This window comes from Balaenoptera ricei, chromosome 2, assembly GCF_028023285.1.
Source record: "Balaenoptera ricei isolate mBalRic1 chromosome 2, mBalRic1.hap2, whole genome shotgun sequence".
NCBI classification, from domain to species: Eukaryota; Metazoa; Chordata; class Mammalia; order Artiodactyla; family Balaenopteridae; genus Balaenoptera; species Balaenoptera ricei.
In genome coordinates, this window is record NC_082640.1 from 71,582,415 (window position 1) to 71,589,068 (window position 6,654).

Here is a 6,654-nt window from a genome sequence, read left to right on the forward strand (position 1 = left end):
CCCGTGTGCCACAACTACTGAGCCTGAGCTCTAGAGCCCGTGTGCCACAACTACTGAGCCTGAGCTCTAGAGCCCGTGTGCCACAACTACTGAGCCTGCATGCCACAACTACTGAAGCCCGTGTGCCTAGAGCCTGTGCTCCGCAACAAGAGAAGCCACCACAATGAGAAGCCCACACACCGCAATGAAGAGTAGCCCCCGCTCATCGCAACTAGAGAAAGCCCACGCGCAGCAACAAAGACCCAACGCAGCCAAAAATAAATTAATTAATTTTAAAAAAAAAGATGTAACACACAGATATGGCAAATAATGATAATAATAATCCAAATAGTGCTCAAAAGTATCAAATGAGGGCTCCCCTGGTGGCGCAGTGGTTAAGAATCCACCTGCCAATGCAGGAGACACGGGTTCGAGCCCTGGTCCGGGAGGATCCCACATGCCGTGGAGCAACTAAGCCCGTGTGCCACAACTGCTGAGCTTGTGCTCTGGAGCCCATGAGCCACAACTACTGAGCCCACGTGCCTAGAGCCCGTGCTCCGCAACAAGAGAGGCCACTGTAATAAGAAGCCCGCGCACTGCAACAAAGAGTGGCCCCCGCTTGCCACAACTAGAGAAAGCCCACGCACAGCAACGAAGACCCAATGCAGCCAAAAATAAATAAATAAAATAAATAAATTAAAAAAAAAAAAAGTATCAAATGAAGTTAAATTTTCCCACCTCCAGAGCTCCTGCCCAGAGGTAATCACTTCAGTAGTGGCTTAGTAATGATTTTTAGCTCTCATGAATTCTCTCCTTGACTGCAAATAATGTGCTTGGTGCCTCTATTTCTTGATTTATCAACTCTAGAATAACTCTAGGTATTCTCTGCTGGAAAAGTTAGTTTCCTTACATCTACCCCATCTCTCTTCCCTTCTCACCCCATTCTCAATATTTGATTTTTTTTTTTTTTTGGAGGGGGCACCCAGATCTGAACCGGGGACCTCTTGATCCACAGTGATTTTTTTTTTAATGAATGCTAAATGTTATGTCAACTCCTGCAGTTGCTGCCACAGCTGTATTTCAGGAAGCCCAGCCCATTGAGGCTCCCGCTCCCCCCCGCCCCCCCCCCCCTCCCGGCAGGAGGATGTCAGACAGGACACTTCCTATCACCCTGCTTCCTGATTCCAGGCATCAGCGCTGAGCTGGACAGAAGGAAAACAGCCTTTCGGTGTCTGGGGCTCTTCCCAACAGTGGTGCAAATGAAAGGACTGGGCCTATTTCCTGAGTGGGGGTGGAGAGCCCCGGAGAGGGCGGGAGGAGAATGCTGCACGTGAACCCAGGCCGGTTGATGCCCTGCCGCAGGCTCCCTGTGTGACCTTGGGCAAGTCCCTTCCCTGTCTCTCCATCTGCAAAATGCAGGTTACTGAGATCCCTCCCACCATGGACCTTCTGTGATAAGATCACAGTGGTGGCTCTGAGGAGACCTTCTGGTAAAGGGTAGAAAAGGCTCTCCTGAGAAACAGTATACTACTAATACAATAAGAACAGCTGCTGTTTCCTGAGTGCCTCCCATGGGCCAGGCACTGTCCAGACAGTTCACTTGCCTGACCTTAAGTAATGCTTATAACTCTCAGGGGGGCATTATTCTCCTCATTTAACAGATGAAGAAACTGAGATCAGTGAGGTTAGGCAACTTGTCAGAGGTCACAGGGCGGGAAGGTCTGTGCCACCAATCCAATCCATCACCTAGCCCTGCTGAAGAACTTGGATATTTGAAAGTGCTGAAAATCTCCAGGGTCCCTCTGGGTCTCCAGAAACAGGTTGGGAGGCCAGAGTAATCCCTTCCTGAGCTTGCGGATAGCCTGCCTCCCAGACCCACTGCGGAGACTGACCCTGGCCCAGGTCCAACAGGTGATTCTGAGGTCAGTTTCTTTCAGGAGGCCTTTACATAGCCAGAGAAGGGTGGGGGGCTGTTTGGCCTGGGGAGACCTTTGCTCACCCACAGCAGGGACCCCAGGCAGTTCAGAGTGGCCTGGGGGCTATTTCTCTCTCTAGCCCTCCCCAGGGGCAGAGCTGTTCACACACTCCCCACCCACGGACAGGCACACTCTTGGCCACATCATGTCCTGGGGACTCTGGGGACCCACAGGCCTAAACCCAGCATGACCTGGCACTGGCCGCAGTTGGGCAGGCCTGCTTCCCTTCAGACCCAAGGCCACAGGCCGGGAAGGAAATGAAGGTGGGAGGAGTCCAGAAACGCTGACTTTGTTGGAAAGCCGCCTGGGAGGGAGGAAGCACAGAAAGGCCCGGCCCAGGGCTGTGGGCAAAACCAGCAAAGCCGCCCTGGCGTCTCTGTAGATTCAGGGCCACAAGGGCCTCTCCTGGGCCACCCAGCCCTGGCTTGTGGCTAGGGGGCTGGGGGAAGAGACCTGATGATTTCGCACTGTAAATGAGGGAATGAGCCCAAGCCTGGCCCTGGCTGCCCAGACTATGGGGCTTTTTCCCTCACCAGCAGCCAGGGGCAGGGGGTGGCAGCTGGTGGGCAAAGAAACACCTATAGCTTAAACAAGCCCCTTCCCTGAGAGTCCAGCCTGGGAATCTGCACTTCTGAGCCCTACATCAAGAAACGAATAAAACCAAGATACACAAATGAAACAAACGAAGGCTCTTCGCTTTCGTAAGAGGGCAGAAGCCCCTCCAAGCTGAGGCAAATCTGACAATACCCTTGAGCCTAGATCTGAGCTCCTGAACCCCCCTGACATGTGGCCTACGGGGGACAGGTGTCTTGCCGGCCCACAAGTGACTTGACCACTCACTCTGCACTCACTGTCCTGGTTGTGGCAATGGGACTATAAATTGTCTGCCGAGGTCAGGGTTTCTCAACCTCAGCACGAGTGACATATTGGGCCAGATGTTGTGGATGGCTGTCCTGCGCCTTGCAGTATGTTCAGCAGCATCCCTGGTCTTCCCCCCTGGAAACCCCTCCCAGTTGTGACAAACAAAAATATCTCCAGCCTCTGCCAAATGTCCCCTGGAGGACAACATGGTCCCCAGTTGAGAACCACTGCTCTAGATCCATTCTTCCCTTCTTTGGTAATAAGACTTTTGATTTTCAGCTGACACATAGCCATCAGGATCAAAGACCAAGGAGCAAGACCACCCTTGCAGTTGTGTGTGGCCATGTGACTAAGATCTGGCCAAGGAGAGGCAGGCAGAAGTGCAACTTCCAGGAAGTGTCTTTAAAGGGAAGGTGTGTGTCCTTATGACCTCTTCCCCATTCCCACTGGGTAGAATACAAGAATGGTAACCAGAGCTGGGTCACTCATGGGTCATGAAGTTGTTGTCAAGTGCTAAGATGGCAGAACACATGGTGAGAGAGAAAGAGGCTGGGTCCTGGGTGACCATGGAGCTGCTGTGGTAGAGATGGGCTCTACCGCCGGACTTCTCACATGGGAGGACTGAACTTGAGTCACTGCTATCTTGTCTATCTCCCCCAGAGCCGATTTTAGCCTCTGATGAACTCTCCTGACACCATGGCCTCTTGTCAGTCACAGTCAAATCTAATCCTGAGTAACACATAAGATATAACTCTGCTATCCTTGCGGCTTCAATCACCCACCGTCTACATGTCCGTGACCTTCAGATTTGCCCCAACCCAGTTCTGGTAGTTCACTGGACTACTCTGCACAGTTGCTGTCCTCTCCCCAACCTGCCCCTCCCCGGATACTCCCCATCTCAGGAAAGGGCACCTCCACACCCCCAGCACCCCCCCACCCCGTGAGGCATCTCTGATTCCCCTCCCCCCACTCCATCTCTCACATCCACAAGACCCAAAATCCCCTATTCTGCTTCCTAAAAAGGATCTATTCCTCCACTCCACCTCCCATGTCAGTGTCCCAGCTCAGGCTCTCACCACTCCACACCTGGTCCATTGCAACCACCTCCCGACTGGTCTCCCTGCCTCCAGTCCCCACCCTGCAGCCTGTCCCTGCCCTCTTTAAAACCCTCCCATGACTTCCTTTGGTCCAAATTTTCTGGGGAACATCATGACCCCCTGCCTTCTGCCACCTCATTTCCCATCCCCTCACCCTTCCCTCACCACCTCCTACTATAGGATACTACACAGAATTTGCCCAGTTCCAAGAATATGCTGTGATTCTCTGTTTTTGCACATGCTGTTCCCTCTCTCAAATACTCTCCCCAGCTCCTGTTCGGTAAACTCTTACTCCTCCTTCAAGGCCCAGGCAAAGGTTACCTCCTCCATGAGGCCTTGCCTGATTCCCCCAGCAAAAGCAGCCTGAGGATCTCTCCTCTAAGCTGCTGCAGAACTTGCCCCTCTAACTCAGGGTTGATCCCACTGTGTTCGCTGAGTCAGGATGTCTGTCTCATTTTATCGTACTTGGAATCCACAGCACCTAATGTAATGTTGGCAAGGCGTGGCTGTCCGACACACAGTACTGTTACCCATTTACTAAGCCCTTACTCTGTGCCAGCCTCTGAGCTAGATGCTTTATCGAAATTACCTCATTTTATCCTCAAGATCACGCTGCTGGGAGAGATGAGACTGAGATTCAGAGAGGTTGAGCAGCTGCTTCAGGTCACACAGCTTGTGCACAGACGGGTCAGAGACTGATTCTCCATCTGCTACACTTGATTCCCCCTTAGGATCTGGCCTCACCGCCACTGCCAACCCGAGGGCCTCCAAGGAAGCACCAATCACCAGAGCTAACCAGAACTGGGTGCGGAAAAAGCCCTTTGTCCTTTTCTTCAACTAACAAGTTGGGATTTGTTGAAAAGGAACTTTAAATAGGAAAACAAGAAAAAGCACCCCAAAATATATATATATATATATATATATATATATATATATATATATATATATATATATATATATATATATATATATTTTTTTTTTTTTTTTTAACAAAACAGGTGGGCAAGTTCAGATCCTCCCTCTGAGCTGTTACTTCCTCCACTCTAAAACCAGCAGGAGGTACTCAATGGTCTCAGAGATCCTTATCAGTCCTGATATCCTGTGATTCCTCAATTAGTTTCTCAGGTGGACAGGGGCTGGTAGGTTTTTTTGGGCCACAGCTAAGGAAGGAGGAGGGTAGGGTCCTGTTGCAGGCTGCCTAGTCCCCACCCAGCTCTCCTTCCCTTTAGGACTTGACCTTAGAGGGCGAAGGGAGAAAGACACTTGCCCAAGGGCCTCCTCCTGCCTCCTCCCAACTCTCTCTCACCTGGCCCTGCCTGACCAGCCTGAGGGATGGGCTGGGCTAGATAGGCCTACAGCTTGGAGTCCAGACTGCATGCTTCCTGCAGCACCTGCAAGGGTCCTGTCCCAACTCTTGGCCTGTTTACTCATCTTCCCTCCATGGGTCACCACCCACTCTGACCTCCCAGGTGCTGGCTCCTCCTCCCCACTCCTGCCAGTGGGACCCTCTGGAAAGCCCCACTCAGAGCCGACAGGAAGGGGAGAGGGGAGGCTCGTGGGCGAGTTCCTGTGGAGGCTCAGGCTCTCAGCTGTAGCCGTTGGAGCCTGTCGTTTCCCTTTCCCCGCCCACCCAGCCGGGAGGCCGAGAAGTTTCATCACTGCCAAGTTGTTGTCCTTATAAGGGAAGGGCCTCCCGAGCCTCTCCCTTGGGCCCTGGCTGGCTGCTGGAGAGCCAGGCCAGCCTCGGGGTGTCCTTCAGGGGCCAGGAAAGGTGGGGACGCCCCAAGCCCCAAGTCAGCCCGAATTCCCCTGGGCTGAGCGTCCATCTGAAGTCAGAGACTCTCCAGAGAAGAAACAGGAAGCAGTCGAGTGTCACCCCAGGCCAGGAACCCAGAGTGTCAAATCCCAGTTCCCAACACTAACCTGTGGTCTCCTAGGCGAGCTGTTTAAGCCTCAGTTTCCTAAGCTGTCAAAGGAGTGAACAGAAATACATCTTCCTCATGAGACCACTGGTGACGGTGAGAGACCAAAACAGGCCTGCCAAGTAGTAGGTGCTCTGAGGCCGGGTGGCTAGGGTTTACTAACCTCATCTTCTGTGAGGCAGACCATGGGCTAAGTGTTCCACAACAATCCTGTGAAGAAGGGAGAGTTAGCCCATTTGACAGACAGGAAAAACTGAGGCACATTTTACCTAAGGTCATTCATTCATGGCTGGGGTCTGAATCTAGATATGTCTGCCTCCAAATCTAAAGTCATGTTTTTCTACTTACACCCTGCTCCTTCCTCCAGGAACTTTGTTCCTGTAATACAATTATGACAACAGGGCAGAATTTCCACCATCACCTCTCCACCCTCCACGTCCCCGCACAGAGCCTCCTCGTAACATCACAGAAACCTCCACTTGAGTGAGGTTGTGAGGTCTTTTCTGACAGTCCTGCCTCATGTCTGGGACACGAGAGTAGGGGTCAGGGAGGCTGGGAGGCAGGAACACAGGACTTGGAGGGCATAAAATATGGTGGCTCCAGAAAGACACAGGGAGCTTCCAGGGCCCAGGCTCAGGTGGGGGCAGAGGGAGGGGCAATCTGGATGTCCCCTTCCCCACCAGACCCTCCCGCTCTGTCCTGGGTCCCGCCTGAAGGCAGCCACCTGTGTTGTGTAAAACCCCACAGGACTTCAGGCCACTGAGATATGGGGGGGGGGGGGGGACGCGCATTCAAAAGAAAAAGGCTCCGTTTCTCTGC